Source organism: Vulpes vulpes, chromosome 11, assembly GCF_048418805.1.
Source record: "Vulpes vulpes isolate BD-2025 chromosome 11, VulVul3, whole genome shotgun sequence".
NCBI lineage: Eukaryota > Metazoa > Chordata > Mammalia > Carnivora > Canidae > Vulpes > Vulpes vulpes.
Genome location: NC_132790.1, coordinates 18,567,724 through 18,584,478, shown reverse-complemented (window position 1 = coordinate 18,584,478; position 16,755 = coordinate 18,567,724). Strand labels below are relative to the sequence as shown.

At 48.6% G+C, this 16,755-nt stretch overlaps 1 protein-coding gene across 2 annotated transcripts in view; it reads left to right on the top strand.

Annotated features, from left to right (window-relative positions):
* PPFIBP2 (PPFIA binding protein 2) overlaps positions 1-16,755 on the top strand; it is a 147,980-nt gene that overhangs the window by 317 nt on the left and 130,908 nt on the right. The window lies entirely within an intron of this gene.

Sequence of the window (16,755 nt, the reverse complement as noted above, 5' to 3'; positions counted from 1 at the left end):
GCCCCAGAGCGTGTCCCAGGCGCGAGGACAGGGACCCTCTCGCTCTTCTCCGGCAGAAAACTGAGAGGAGGGTAAACCTCCCATGGATTTGCTCCGAGTTTCCACCCAACCCGGGACCTACGGACGACCCGCGCCCCTGCAGGTGCCAGCGTGGCCCTGGAGATGCGCAGGAGGGTCAGAGCGGCGCGTCGCTGAAGCACCGGCGGAACCTCGAGGGCCCACGGTGGCCGGGCGCTTGGGTCTGCGTGCGCGAGCCCAGCTGTTCGGGCGTGTGCAGATGCAGCGCCCTGGCTGAGGCCAGCTCTGTACTCTAATTGCGAAAATGCAGCCTGCCCATCCACATCTCGAGCCGCCGCGTCCCAGCAGACAGCCAGATGGGCAAGGTTTTGCTGGAAAGTGGGCTCCGCCTCTCCCTCATGACGTCCCAATTCCAGACCTGCAGTTTTTCTTCAAATGAAAATAAGATTATAGATTTAGAAGCTAGCATTTCCGAAGTTTGCAGAGGATTGAAACAGGCATTCTAGCAAACCAAATCCTTAATCCTCTTAAAAAACAAACCCAGAGTATTGTAGTTTTCCTTTTAGAGCCGCTGGGTATGTCGTCAGGTCGGTCCCTCTTTCCATATTTTGGTCTGCTTCAAATCCTTTTCTTCATCTGTCTCTTTCCCAGTGCCTTAATCGATTCTAATACAAATCTGAAGTGTTTCCAAATTTCATGTTGCGTTTTGTGAGCTTAAATGTCCAACTACAGAGAGGTAATTGGCCGTGCACAGAATTCATCTTCAGTATGTTCAGTCTTTGATTATTACTTGAGTATGGTATGGAAAACAAAAAATTATTTAGAGATTATTTCTCTTTTGGGCTGGCAAGGCAGCCCATTACTATTCTTCTTAAATTTATATTCAGACGACTTTGAAGTGGGAAATGAGAGAGATTAGTGAATGGCTCACTTACTGCAGTCATCCCTGATTTTGTAATGCATGTATTCTTCTTCTTACTTAGAGATTTGATGATGTGCCAGTTATTAGCTTATTGCTACTGAGGAGACAAACAGAATCATGGTCTCTCCTGGGGTATCTCCAGCAGGTGTGCTGGCTTTAAAACTGAGCAGAATGAGAGTACCACGGAGGGGGGGAAGAAGAGCAAGGAGTTTTGGGAATTCCTGCCTTTCATCTGAGCGAAGAAGGTCCGGGAAAATTTCAAGAAGCAGGTGACTTGTGTGATGGATCTCAGAGGATTTCTCCTGGGTGTCTCCAGGCAGAGGCGGGTAGAGCCTGGGCTGAGAGCTGTGTGTAGGCTGACAAGCACCAGCTAGCTGTGAGAAGTGGCAAGTGGTCCAACTAGGTTCTCAGGGTGAGTGCTAGACGGTAGAGCTGGTGACAAGGATAAAGCATGGCCCCAATGGGCCATGAAGGTCAGGGGTAGAAGTCTGGAATTGGAAAGCGTGGGAGCGAATGGCAGGTTTTAAGCAAGGGATTGACTGAAGTTTCGATGAGCTTCTCAAAGTCGGGGACCTTGGCCCTTGACCTTCCCAACCCCTAGCCTGCACTGGAGAAAATCCAGTAAATATTTGTGGAATGAATGGTCAGGCAACACCTTAGAGCTGAGCTTTTCAACCTATAAGGAGCTTAAGAATCACCAGGAGGGTCTTGTTCAAATGCAGATTCTGATTCCTAGGTCAGGGGTGGGACCTGACTTGTAAACTGGGGAGCTTTTAAAGAAAATGAGTGAAAATATCAGTGAGGATGACAAAACATGAGAGACACCTAACTCTGGGAAATGAACAAGGTGTAGTGGAAAGGGAGGTGGGCGGGGGTTGGGATGACTGGGTGACGGGCACTGAAGGGGGGCACTTGGCGGGATGAGCACTGGGTGTTATACTGTATGTTGGCAAATTGAACTCCAATAAAAAAAAATTTTAAAAAGTATATGGAATGAAATGGGTCTGGGATGGTGTTCCTAGGTTCCCCCATGTGATTCTCATGAAAGCTAAGGTGGCCTGCTCAAGCCTACTGTGGCAGAGCCTGGAAAGGAGTGAGCAGAGGGGACAGACACTGGGGCCAAGGGGCCAGTTAGGACACTGAAGGTCAGGCCTTATATTGGGCCTGAAAGAGTGGGACGGGTAGGAGAGACTCTAGAGAGGTAGACTCATGGGCCAGCGGCTCAGGTTCTTTTTTTTTTTTTTTTTTAATATTTTATTTATTTATTCATGAGAGACAGAGGGAGAGGCAGAGACACAGGCAGAGGGAGAAGCAGGCTCCATGCAGGGAGCCCGACGTGGGACTCAATCCCGGGGCTCCAAGATCACGCCCTGGGCTGAAGGCAGCCCTAAACCGCTGAGCCACCCAGGCTGCCCCTGGTTCTGTCTTTTAGACTGACTGGACACATTCCAGAAGTGAGGAGGGGGAAACTATTCTGAGAGAATTCAGCTTTGGGGAAGAATGGCATGCCTTTCATGCTATAACTTTTTGTTTCTTTTTAATTTAAAAAAAAATTTTTTTTATTGGAGTTCAATTATGCTATAACATTTGATGTAAAATTTGGAAGTTGATTTTAACGTGGCCATCAAAAATTTTTTTTTATTGAAATACAAATCTGTTCATGATACTTCCCTACTTCAAATCCTCCAGCAGATCCCCTCTCGCAAAATATGAGGAGCAGCTAATATGAATGCATCTAATGAGGCATCTAAACCTGTACTAAATTCCCAGATTGTGCACCCCCATTCAAGAAGTGACCCTGAGGGAGAGTGGGGGAGAAAAGATGTGACAGTGTCACCACTTGGTGTGGGTATAACAAGACAAACTTTTGGCAGCTTTGTGTTGTCCTGAGTCACTGTTTTTCCTGCTTCCTCCTTACAGCAGTTCCACTTTGTTTTCTGGCATCATTCTTAGGTTTCAGCACTTGATGGCACCTCTGTGTCTCAGTGTTCCAGAATCCCCAGGTGGTCTCACAAGGGTGGGCTGTATCCCTTCTGGACTGTGAAAGCCAGGCCTTGTTCACCCTTGGGAAATCTTCGCGACCTCCATTCTTATCTCTGACACTCTGAGTAAATAATCTAAGAGATGCTGTCCTGGAGCAGTCTGCTTAGCTTCAGACCCAGATCTCCTTGTGGCCTTGTGATTTTCCAGGGGGGCCGCTGACTCTCCGCTTTGTCTTCGGGAAATGGATGACTTCTACTTAGTGCTTCTAGATAATTCTTACTTTGGTGGGCCTCTATAATTCTTGCGTTCATTTCCTCTGCCACCTGCACATTTATACACACAGAACTGGCCCTTCCTGATCCTTCCCTTTAGGTTGCCCGTCCATAGTTTTTATGTTCTTGTGAGGGGGAAAAAAAGTAAAGCCTATTTAATCTTATCTGACTTTATGACATTGCTTTAAATAAGCAAATGTTAAATGTGTTAAGACTTGACTTGTGTACTAGTGTTGTAATTTTTCAAGTTAAAAGTGTTCCTAAAAGGGATCCCTGGGTGGCGCAGTGGTTTGGCACTTGCCTTTGGCCCAGGGCGTGATCCTGGAGACCCGGGATCGAATCCCACATCAGGCTCCTGGTGCATGGAGCCTGCTTCTCCCTCTGCCTGTGTCTCTGCCTCTCTCTCTCTCTGTGACTATCATAAATAAATAAAAATTAAAAAAAAAAAAAAAAGTGTTCCTAAAGGCCACTTCCTATATCTTATTTTTCCCAGGTAAATGAGGCAAAGCAATTCTAAGACCTTCCACATACATCTAGCCATCTAAAATGGAGAGGTGAATCCTTCTGCCTATACAAACAAGTTAGCTATTAGAGGGTGATCAGGGTGTGCTACTCTTAGGATTTTAGGGTGTCTTCAAATAGAAATCTCAGTGTTCTCAGTAATGAAAAACCTGAGATCACATGCTTGTGTAAGGAAAGTGCTATTCACCCAGTAAATCCAAAAAAGCAAATGGATAATTCTGTCCCTATTTTGCCTTTCTGACATTTCCTTGGGAATCTACAAGAACCTCTCCTTTCCCTTACCCCAATAAGACCATTTAAGTGTGTGCTAAGCAACTATAGAATACTAAATAAAAAGTTTGACCAAAACAAAACAAAACAAAACAAAAAGCACCATTGCTCTTTTTTTTTTTTTTTTAAGACTTTATTTATGTATTCATGAGAGACACAGAGAGAGGCTGAGACATAGGCAGAGGGAGAAGCAGGCTCCTTACAGGGAGCCTGATGTGGGACCCAGACTCCAGGACCACACCCTGAGCTAAAGGCAGCCGCTCAACTGCTGAGCCCCCCAGGCGCCCCAGAAGCACCATGCTCTTAATCACCATGTTCCATGCCATGTAGGCAGATATCTTGGCTCTGTAATATATCTGTAGATGGAAGATCTACACGAGATGGGATAGGATTGCTTCCTTGGTAGGATAAAGTGTAGCATCCTTGTTTGGCACTCGAGGCCCTGCAAAGGCTGGCTGTACTGTAGCTCACAGCATCTCCACTGTTCCCCAAACTGAGTAGCTCACCAGTTTCTATCCTAGGTGCCTCTCTATCTTTGCATGCATTGTTTGCTCTTCCTGGAAAGCTCTTTCCTTGGCTCTGCAAGATGAATGAACTCTTATTGAAACTTCAGGGTGCAGATCAAACTCTTGAAATCCCTCTCCGCCCTTCACCTCCAAGTTACTTGGACTCTTCTCTCTGGTGTATACATAGAGCCTCAATTAGAGAACCCTGCTCTGGTACTTAGGCACTCTATTTGCAGGTCTGTCCACACCTGCTCCAGCCCCTGAGCTGCTCTAGGGCTGTCTATGCATCAGCCCTTGCGTGCAGCCCTACACTTAGCAGATGTCCAGGAAGAGTTTGTGGCAAATTTGGGTTCTGAGCTAGCTGGTTTTGCAATGTGTGCCTCAGTAAAAGGGGGGAAGGGGTAGGTTATTTTGCACCAGAGATGAGGGAAGAAACGAGAACAGAACCTGAAAGACTAGGACAAGCCCAATGAGGAGTGGCCCATATGGCTAGAGTCAGAGGGTGGGGTGGGAGGGGACACTGGGAGAGGTGAGACTGGAGTCTTAGGCTAGGGAGAGGTCATGGGAGGCCTTGAACACTGAAGCTAAAGAATTGAAATTTTATTCCCATGGCATTGAAAGTCTTTCAGTGTGGAAAAGGCATGGTGAAATCTCTGCTTCCAGGATGACCTCGGGCAGGTTGGAGGGACAGGGAGCAACTTCCTGTGAGAATATGATGTTGGAATAACCCATCGAGGTAGCTTAGGATATAAGTCAAGGCAGGGGCAGTGGTGATGGAGAGGGAGTGATCTTGCCAAGAAATCCTGCGGGATTGGGTGACTGACTGGATTTGAGGGAGAGAAAGGCAACAAATGGGACACTGACACTTTGTGCTAGTGTGCTGGAAGAAGAATGAGGCATTGTTGGTACCATGAGAGCATGGAGGCGATTCTTGGAAGGGGGAAGGGTAGTGAGAATGGTTGGTTTAATTTGGAATCAGAAGAGAGCCTTGGGTACTTCCTTACATCATATATATATATATATATGACACACAACATACATGCACACACATGCACACAAGGGTGGTGAGCCTATCCAAAGGAACCCATCAAGGGTCACCTGCTGTTGGTGGCAGAACCCAGACCTCCTGGCCTGGCCCTCTGGCCTGGGGCTCTATCCTTTGGAACACTGTGAGCTGGCCAGAGAACAGTTGCCAGAAGGTCCAGAAGGAGATTCCATTAGGCAATGACAAATGGGAAAGAGCCCAGGTTTGGAGTGAATTCTGTCTACAGAACAGCTAAGGCTGGAATCTTATAGGTCAAGGACTCAGAAGGGAAGTGTCAGCTAGTAACCAGTGCCAATGTGGCTGTGGAGGCTCATGAGTCCTCCTTTCTGTCCTGCGGCCTAGATATATATGGGCTGATAGGAAGCAAGAAGTGCTTTATGGTGTGGACACTCATACCTGTTAGTGCTCAGCATGGGTACATATGTATTAAATAGTTTTTCTGGGAATACAAGCACCAGTCTATCAAATCTCCAGAAAGTTGTATTCTAAGACCCAAACAGTTCCCCCCCCCCCCCCGGCAAAGTTTAGGGACACATCCAATTAGTCAGAAGAAGTTGCCTGTGTAGTGTTGGAGCTGGGGTGGTGGGTGGCTCCAAGCAGAGGCCTATGTGTGTGTAGGGCCAGTGTCAGGGATCCAGATGGTTGGGGGAGGGCCATAGCTATCAGGTGAGGAGAGAAGACTTTATCTAGAATCTGCACTGCTGCCTGGAGACTCAGTAACCCTGAGGCTGGATTTCTTCTCCCCACCTCTCCCCTCCACACCTTTCTGCCTGGCCAGGCTCTTCAGCCTCCAGCCTCCCGGGACAGGTCCAGCCTTTGGCGTGGTACAGTGGTCGCCTTAGTTTGCTAAGGCAGAGCTGGGTTAATGCATGTGAAACATTTAGGTGATTGCCTGGCACGTGGTAATTGCCAAATGAAAACAAAGGCAAGGAATGCTGGGATTCAGCTTTGAGGGAAACTTGTCGAGCCTCGTGGCTCTTTTGAATTATGCAGTTGGATCTGGGAAGTTTCTGCCTTCTTTTGAGTTTTTGTTTTCATGGTTCTTTACTTATATATTTTTGCTGATACCAAAATGTGTGCAGAGCCTTCTCATCCATGGTGAAGAATCAAGGACGGCTATAGGTCGCAGACTTGAGATTTGGGTTGTCCATGTCTCAGAATGACTTCTGCAGAGGTGAGTGGGTGGAGGGCCTTCTGACAAATCTCCAGGAACAGACTGTTAACTTAGGTGAGGCTATGGGGAATCCACTGTAGCCCAACCTCTCCCTAGGCCTGTAGCTGCTGAGCCGGTCCTGGGTGGCTCTGCTCTGGGTACATCTGTTTCTTCCTGGTGATGAGGACAGGCATGGGGAAGGATTGATGCAAATCCCAGGGTTACTCTGCCTGCTTAGGGATAACCAGTGCTTGCTGGTTGCTGGGAATGTGCTCAGTGGGCAGAGCCAGAACTCCTGCCCTGACTCTCGGGTGAACACATGAATCCGCAGTGAGTTGTGTGTGTGATTGGAATGTACCAGTCACATGTAGCTGGGCCTCTCAGCTGGGCAGCGACCACTCTGACTGGGAGGGCCACTCCTGTGACTGCACTGGTATCCCAAGAGGTCTTAACAAACTTCTCCAACCTGCTTCTGGCAGAAAAGCCCAGAAGGCCTTACCAAAAGCAACTCCTGAGGTTGACAGTGTATGTGTGTGCATGCGCGTGTGTGTATGTGTGTGTGCGTGTGTGTGTGTGTGTGTGTAAGAGAGATAGAGGGAGGGAGGAAGGAAAAAAGAGTTGTGGAGGAACCCGGAGGCCTGTTGTAGGAATTAGGGAGAAGAGAAGGGCAGAGCCACAGCTCAGGCTAGAACAACAAAAATGAGTTACCGTTCATCCTCATACACATAGGTGGCAAGTCCTCTGTCTTCAGGGGCAGCAGTTTCCTTCCCCCAACACAAGGCCTTGAGTCAAAGAGGTTTCTGCATGAATTGCTAGCTAGCTGGACATCGCACTGCTTCATGAAGGCAACAAAGGTGTGGATAGACTGGCGACCCCAGAAACTGCTTCCAGAGGAAGGATGGGGGGAGCTTCCAGCTTGGTGAGTTTTACAGCGGGCTTGTCTCATCAGGTGGGTCATATTATTCCCATTTAATGGGAGGGAAATAGGTGCCAGAGAACTAAAGTGATTATTTATTTATTTATTTATTTTTAAATTAATTAATTTTTTTCTAAAGTGATTTTTAAAAAAGATTCCAAGTATTCAATTTAATTTATTGTCCAAATTGGGATACTTTTGAGAGTGAAAAGGAGGCAGACAAATGCTGAGCTGGGTGGGATCCTAGGGTGACAGGGCTGTCTCGGCAGATTAGGTATGTGGTATGGAAATCCAGGTTTAGTAAGCAACCCAGGCAGGTGAGCAGTGGCATGGGGGGGTGGGGGTAGGGGGTCGGGGGTTGGGAATCCAGGAGAGAGGGTTTCAGTAGGGGGAGGGGAGAAGTTAGAATTTGCATTTGGACAGGAAAGGCAGATTCTTCTAATTCAGCCCTTTACCAAAGCAAAGGAATAGTTCTTGGCTCTGACACCTGACCTTGGTGGGATGTCCTGAAAAAGTTTTATTACATAAGCTCTTCCTGTGACCAGCCAAGACATCTGGTTCTTCGATGCAATGTGCTCACCCGGTAACAACAACCAGCACCGTGTGTGTCCGGCTAGGTTTTCGCTGTGCCAGCTCACTGGAGCTGCACAATGCCTCAGGCAGGGATTATTGTCCTGTTTCTGAGGATGAGGAAACGGAGTCCTGCCCCCTGCCCACCCGCAGCATGGCAGGCAGCAGCTTTCCTCCACTGGGAGGACTTCGCCTCCCTGATCGCTGAGGACCCTGCTTGCTCTAGCGTATGGACTTTGAGCCAGATGGCCTCCATTTAAAGCCCACTCTACATGGGTTTGCTGTTGCTTCTCTGAGCCTTAAGCTCCTCATCTGATCAATGGGAACAATAATAAGCCTATTTCATTTGGTTCCTGTAAAGATTCAGTGAGATGATTGACATAAGGTGTTGATTACGGTACTTGGCACATCCTAAGTAATCAACAAAGGGGATTGTTATCATTTCATCCGCTTTTCAGGAAGCCTGGAAGAAAAGATATTTTGTTAAGATGAGTATTTATATCATTTAGAGGGCTTAGTCTGAAATTTCAGGGAGAAGTAGAATTCTCTGGGCCTCTGAGTGTGACACGAAAGGACATCATGGTGAAGGTGAGCAGGAAGTCCAAGAGGCAGAAGTGCATGGCAGGTGGGATACAGCCTGGTTTCAGACAACTGGTCACCAGCATACAGGACAAAGGCAGCAGAGAGATTTGGGAACACAAACCAGCTTGATGAGATGTGGCAGGGGAAGTGCAAAGTCCTGTCCCATAGGCTCCAAAAATCCATGGTGTGAGTTTCCTACCTGACCATGTGGAAAAACCCATATAAGCTGCCTTAGCCTGGTTCCATTAGTAGAAGTCCTGGCTTTAGACCTTGCTAGAAGATCATCCCACTTTTTTCTGCCCTGGCCAAGATTAGGCACACCGCACTCTGGGAGCAGGTGGAGGAGGGATTCTTGATGCTGCAAAGCTGGAGTCTGTCCCTGGCAAGCACATTAGGTCTTTTGAAAGGACCTAATGACTGACAGGAAGACACTTGGGGCTGTTGATTGTGATTTTTCAGGTCAGAGAGGGAGCCATCTTGCTCTGTGCTGCTTGGAGGGCAGAGCTGGGGATCCTTGGTGGTGACCGGAGAGGGAATTAAAGAGGAGGCAGATTTCAGTTGGATGTAAGAAATTCTGTGATGTAAGAAATTCTGCATAATTCAAGCTTACCTCGGGGGGCGAGGCAGCAGCATTAGAGCATGTGTTACAGTCTACCTGCAGAGGGTGTTGTCCAAGCACTATTGACAGGGAGAAGTTTGCGAAATTGTAGGGGAGGCAGGATTTGCTGAGAGATCTGACTTAAAGTACGGCAGGGTCATGGGGACAGTTGGCTTCTGAGCAGAGATGACTTGTGGCAAACATAGGATGGAATGAAGGTGGGAGGCCAGGGAAGAGTGGTCGCAAAGCTGTGCAGGAGCTTCTGTGTCCCAAGTCACAAGCTCAGGTCCTGCTCAGTCACAGGGGTAGGGAGAGAGGAAAGGCTCTGAGGAAATGACTTTGTGGCCTGAAACGCTGAGGCCTATGATCCTCAAGAAGTGATATTCTCAGCTGATGCCTACCTTCGCTCAGCCACCTAACTGGTGCTTGAAGGCTCTTATAGACCCATGGCCACCCCTTGAAAATTTCCAGAACACAGCATATACTGGTATCTGAAGAACCAGGGCCACGTGGTCTGAGATGCTGGGATCACAGTGTCCAAGAGGAGATGGCGGATATAGGACAGAGCCATCTGGGAAGGTGTTGGGTACAACACTGGGATGTCTGACTCTGTAGCCTGGGCCACAGAGCAAGCTTCTAGCCCCAAGAGGAGCCAGGGAAGGGTTGTGGGCAGTGGGGGCCTTATTCAAGTCGGCTGAGGTTTTGGGTGGGGTGTGTGGGTGGAGGATGGAGAGGGCTGTGGTTAAGCAGCGTGGATGTCTGAGGGGCACACTATCCTGGCCAGAGTGGCAGGGAGGGAGGCTACGGAAGCCCTAAAGTCAGAAATGGCCCACTGGATCTAGGGCAACTCCCCATTAGGAACCGAGGTAGATCATAATTCTAAGTACTCTGGAGCCAATAGATGTGTGACCTCATTTATTATTTGTCATTGAATGCTTTTTGACTATCCTCTGTGCTGAGGACAGTGATGGTGGGGACATGAGATGAGTAAGACACATCCCCTGCTTGGATCAAACTTAAGGAGTGTACCCCTTCCTCAAAATAGGTGATAATAACCACAGAGGGGACACAGCAAACATTTAGAGAAAGAAGAGGTTGAGGCACCTGGCTTGCTGAGGAGGTGGCGTTTGAAATGTGTCTGGAAGGAAACGCAGAGACCAGACACCCCCTTTTCTCTGCATCCAGGGCATTTCTAGCAGAGGGAACAGCAGTGGACAAAGAAAGGCATAGGGACAGTAAATTAAAGGGCATACGTGGACAACAGCCAGTGGTTTGGTTTGGCTAGAACTGAGGAGTGGGGTTATATAGGGAACCGGGGATTGGAAATCATCATTTATTAAGTCCCCACCAAGAAGGAAAATGACTCGGGAAAAGTGACTTTCCAAGGTTCCCCAGCTGGCAAGAGGCTGAAATAAGACTTAGGCCCAGTTTACCTGATGCTCAAGCCCATGTTTTTTCCTTTCTATCTTGCCACCACGTTGAAAGGTCAGATTATTCAGAGTCTTAAGCTGACCACGAAGATTAAGTCGTCTTCACGCTGAAGCAGGAATATGGTCAGGCTGCACGTGTCAGATGACGGTAGCCTGTGAGAAGCACTTGGTGGACATGGCCATATTGTGAAGGACGTACAGCCAGCCCCACTACCTATATACATACACACAGAGACGTCTTTGGAAGTAAGTCCCTAAAATAGTAGGAAGCTGCAGAGTCGTTCACGGTGTCATAGAAACTCTTACTTCCTGAGCACTATAAGCAATTGCTGATTTCTTGGCTGAATTCCACCCACTTCAATAAAGTATATCAGAAGGGGGCCAGATAACCTGGAATCTTCTCTAATTCATACGGAAAGCTTCTTGGCTTTAGCTGCTTTGTCATTAGTAACAAGCTGCTTACAACCCACCTCATCTGTGGGGGTACTCCAGAGTGTCAGCAATAAAGGGATATTAAGCGAGATGGTGCTCTGCGGTGGGTTGGAAGGGTGGGGTGAGGGATGAGAGTCAGAGAAGCCTCCGCAGTAACCCAGGTGAGGGTGTAGGGGTGGAAGGAGGGGCCAGTACGGCTCAGTAAGGCGGCTGGGAGCCTGGCCATGCAGGAGTGTGGAGTGGGCGCTGGGAGCCTGGATGAAAGGAGAGCATTGTTTCCACCAGCATGTTCAGGCTCTGAGCAGGTGGAGGCTGGTAGGAGGGGGGTGCCTGCTGAAGTTGGGGTTCTTCTCTAGTATGCTGTAGAGCCAGCCAGTCCTTATTGCTGATCAGGCCTGCTTAGGGCCCCATCCCCTCTGTTCAGCTCGGCTGCTGCACCAGAGCTCAGAACCCAGACCTGGCCCTGGCAGTCGCGCCCTGCTTCCTTGGGGGAGACCTGGGCTCCTCCCGGCCGCCCTGTGGGAGGCTGAGGATGTGTCCCCTCAGCCCAGAGACAAAACCTGAGAAGACCACCTTAGGGAGGCAGGGGTGCAGATAGGGTTATAACTGGGCTGCAGTGACTTGGGATCTCATTTTAACTGGGGATGTTGGTTGGGACAAAGCTCTGTCTCCATGTCCTGCCTACTAACCAGGAGTGCTTTGAAAATTGTTAAGGGGCTGCTCTGCGGTCACAAATCCAGTCCTCAAATGTCATGATTATTTGTATTTGAAAGAGAATTTTAAATAAATCTAGTGACAGTTGAATGAAGGATGGTGGTCATGAGAACGTTTCTACAGGTTCCATGAGACAGACTTCTTATTGCATTGCAGTGACACATCGCACATGGAAACCTCTCCCAAGTAACTCAGGGAGCAGACACCTGCTTGGCTGTAGGCATTCTCTAAGAGTGTCATATCCACTGGGAGCAACTGCAGAGCCTCTCTGGGTCACCAGTCCAACGCGACTGACCGTCTTCTATCAGGGTCACCTCTGAGTTAAAGGGGCTCTCCCACTGCTGGTGCCCAGGGCCAGGGACCTCCTGCTCCACAAGCATGGTCAGGACTTGGCCTTTCCTGTCGCCAAGCCCTGGAGCCCAGCTTCAGCTTTAGCCTCCGTGTTTGGCATCTCCCAAACCCGTCTCCCAGCTGTGACTCCTCTGCCAGGGGCCTGCGCCCAAGTGGCCCACAAACAACATAGGCCCTGAGTGGCATGCCTGGGAGCCGCTGGCGGGATGGCCGAGGAAGGTGCCATGGGGCTGTAAGAATAAGCACAAGATCAGTAGGGCACTTGTGCTCTGGAAGACCTGCTGGCCTGGACTGGCCTGTCAGCTACCGCTCCAGAGACACAGAAGGCTCCGAGTGTGTACCCTGTGCGTGGGCCCCAGGGTCTGCCGCCTTGGGGGCTGGTTCTGAGGGATTTGGGAACTTCTCAAAAGGAGTCAATATCATATAAATAAATAAATAGATAGGTAAATAAATAAAATATAAATATATAAAATATACATAAATAAAATATATAAATATTCATAAATATATAATATATAATATATAAATAATTTATATTTTTATATAAATATATAAAAGTATATATAAAAATAAATAAATATATATATATATATTTTTTTTCCCCTCCCTAACCCCAGCAGTTGGAGCCTGGTAAGGGGTCTTGGCTGAATCTGTCTTCTGGAATAGTGCAGTGAGGGACGCGTTCTCCGAGGTGGGAGAGGCAGAGTGTTGGATATTCCCTGGGCTGGCCCTGAGCCGGCTGGTTTACCCTGTCCTCTCTCCTAACCCTCTGGCCAGCCCCGCCGTGTGAGGCAGGCATTATTATCTTCGTTACACAGTAACCCGAGAGGTTAATATATGTTACCCCAGGTCAAAAACCAACCCAGCTGTCCAGTAGCAGAGCCAGGATTTAAACCCAAGCGGGTTTGACTGCAAGGCTTGGACTCTGCTGCCTCCGCTCCTTTCCTTCGGGGATAAGGAATGGGGCGCCGGAGCTCAGGGTTTGAACGGGCTGGGATGGAGGGGGGCCTCCCGTTGGGGCTGCCTTCCCCTGCCGCGGCCCCTTCTACACCTTTCACTATGAGTCTGAGGAATTGCTCGGGTGTCTCCCATGGGAAACCAGCTCCACTTTGAGGACAAGAGAAAGAGAGAGAGAGAAGCGCCCCTAGGAGCTACTGTAGATGCCCCCACTCCCCGGGGATCCAACTGACAGACTTCTGGGAGCAAGACCTCTTGGGCGCCTGGAGAGGGGAGACCTACTGCTATATAATTCTCTAGCTGGCTTGTCTTTGGTCTGTAGGCAAATGTGTGCAAACAGGGGATTCCTAGATCACTTTTCTTGGGAAATCCCTGAATCATTCTGGCCTAAGTGCTGTCAGGAGAGAGAAGCAATCCTAGTGGCAAGTGTCTTGGGATGGGTGAGCTGAGATTAGGGGCCAGGGCCTGCCTCTCCTTCCCCCCCCCCCCCCCCCCCATTACATACTAGAGTTGTTGAATTGGGTCGAAGAGAAGATGTTTGGGCTCAGGGTGCTTGGCTCCTTGAATGCAGCTTGACAGCTGGTCAGGCTGTGGAGTCAAGGGGGGTTTCCTTCTTGTAGCATACCAGTCTGGCCTAGCTAAATGGCCTTGCTCCCTGGGCATGACCCGACTCAGAGCTGACTGACAGAGATAAATAAAGGACAATTAGGAACTGTCCTTACCTCCGTTGCTTAAGGTCTGAAGATGCAAGGTAAAGTGTTCCTCAGACAAAGGGAAGGGGGATACTGCTGGATGGGAACAGAGCCCCACATCTCTGGAGAAGAGGCTGCCCTGTTCCAGCAGATTATTGCATCTGGGATCAGACTAGGGCATGTCCTACCCGACTAGGCACCACAGGCTGGCTGGGTGAAACTACAGCAAGTTATTTTCTCACAGTTCTGGAGGCTCGAAGTCTAAGACCAAGGTATCAGCAGGGTTGGTTTCTTCTGAGGCTTATAAATGGTCACTTCCCTGTGTCCTCACATGGTCTCTGTACCCATGTGTGTCTTTCTAAGGATACCAGTCATATTTGATTAGGACCCATTCTAGTGACTTCATTTTAACTTCATTATCTCTTTAAAGAACTTTCTTCTAAACACAGTCACGTTCTAAGGTACTGGATGTTAGATATGAATTTGGGGAGGGGGATACAATTTGGCCTATAATAGGATATTTCCCAAATCCTCAGTGAACAAGCTTTCATGTCCTGATGAAGGATAGAGAGGCACTTGTTGCTGGTCCTGCCAAGAGACCAGGAGAAGAAGGTAGTTGCCCCCCAGATGGTGGAGGAAGCTTGACTGGCCTCATCCAGAGGTTCAGTCCCAAAAAGTTCAGGCCAAACAGTTTCCATGTCATCTGGGCTCTCTAGCAGCAGTGAGTTCTGTGTGCTGTCTTCATCTGGCTTCCATATGGCCTCAGCCCTCCAGTGAAGACAGAGCTGCTAATACCCTACTAATACCCTCCAGCCCAGGCCTGCCAAGGAAGCCCCCTTCTTCTCTGACTGAGGCAGGAGCCAGGCTCTTGTTGCCAGTGCACACGGCCTGACTTTAGGGAAATTCCTTGGTCTCCTACTGGCCTGAACTTTTGTTGTTGTTTAACGCAAAAGGAAAGCTATTGCACTGATTCGAAATTAAACTGTTTGACAAGTGTTGAAATGAAGGCTCAAAACACAGAATAAGTTTTGATTAATCCAATTAGTATTTATCCAGAGACCGCCAAATTCTGGGGTCTGGGTTCCTCCCCAGGCAACTTGGGAGGCTCACAGGAGGTAGCTGGCTACAGGCTCAAGTTATGTAGGAGGCCCCTGAACATTCGAGATGATAGAGGAAACTCGCCAATTCAGATGTGGGTTTTTGTCTTGTTGCTTAGCATTCTGAAATAATAGAATAAGGAGAAATGCCTGGTTTTATAATCTGTTAGGGGAAGTTACACCCTCTTCTCTCGTTGTTCCTAAGGAAATATACTTGCATTCATCTGTTGTCTCTTGCTCCCACCAGGGCCAACCATGGCCGGTCCTCCTCCGCCTCTGATTATCAGGCCACAAAGACAGGGGTCTCGTGTATGGAGAGGGTGAGAGGAGAGAGGCTGCCGTGGACAGCTCCCCACCCTTATTCAGAAAGTTGGCCAAGGTCTTTCTCTCTTTCTGTGCTCTTTCCCCTCTGCTCTCCGCTCAGCGCACACACTGAACATCTTGCGTCAGTCAGCATTTACTGAGAGGCCACCTATGTCAGGTTCCTTGATGGGCTCTGAGGACTAATAAGGTAAATAGCACACGCTCCTTGTTCTCAAGCATATTAATTTAGAAGGAGGGACGGACATAGCAAGGAACCCTATAACCGGCGCTGTAAGTGGGATGATAGAGTCCCAAGTATGCCAGAAGCAGGGTGGCACACCCAGCACCTTCAGGTCCTGTGGGTATTGGTGTCAGGAAAGGCTTCCTTGGGTTGGTGCATTTGGAGAAGGTCTTAGAATATGCAGGATGTGAAAATGTAGCTGGAGAAAAGCATCCCAAACAGAGGAGAGACGGAACACAGGGAAATCCTGCTGTTTGTAGGGAGTAGGAAGTGGCTCAGTGGAGGCTGAACTGAGAGTGTGGTGAGGAGTGTGGCTGTGAAGGTGAATCTTATCGGAGGAGCCATGGAATACAGCTTTGTTCCTGAGACAGTGGGGAGCCATCAAATGCTTGGGAGCAGAGGAGTAATGCCGTGGGCTTTATGAAACATACCCTGTGTACTCTGGGAGAGATGGACTGAAGAAGAGTCATCCCGAAGTGGGAGGCCTAGATTAGAGGAGGCAGCTTGGCAGCTGGAGGGAGAGATGGGGAGGAGCTGAACGAGGGTGGGCTGGGCGTTAGGACAGGTGTCAGGACCTTCCGAGAGGCTGAACGGCACTGTGGAAAGAGTACCATCAGAATTGAGGTTCGAACCTCAGGTCTGGTTCTGTTCTCCAGCCAGGTCAGGTGACATCCCATGCCCCTCTCTGGAAAAGCTCAGATCCACAAGTGCTAGGTTCAAAAAAACAAGCAACGAAAAAAAGAAAAAAAAAAAAAACCCTTTGTTATAAAAAAAAAAAATTCAAACATACACAAAAAAATGGAAAGAACCGTGTAATGAATCAACTCATCAGCCAGCTTCAACAATGAGCCCTTGCTGGTTGTATCTCTAGGGGATAATTTTTTTAAAAAGATTTGCTTATGCATTTGAGAGAAAGAGAGAGAGACCGAGAGAAAGACTCTCACGCAGACTCTGTGCTGAGTATGGAGCCTGACATGGGGCTCAGTCTCACACCCCTGAGATCACGATCTGAGCCAAAACCAAGAGTCAGACATTTAACCATCTGCGCCACCCAGACGCCCCTCTAAGGGATAATTTTTGCAATGAGGCTTTTTGAAAGTATTCGAGTTGAGGCTACATTGGAATCACTTCTCTGAGTCTATCATCAGGTTGATGCACTGAAATAACTTGATGGCCATTTG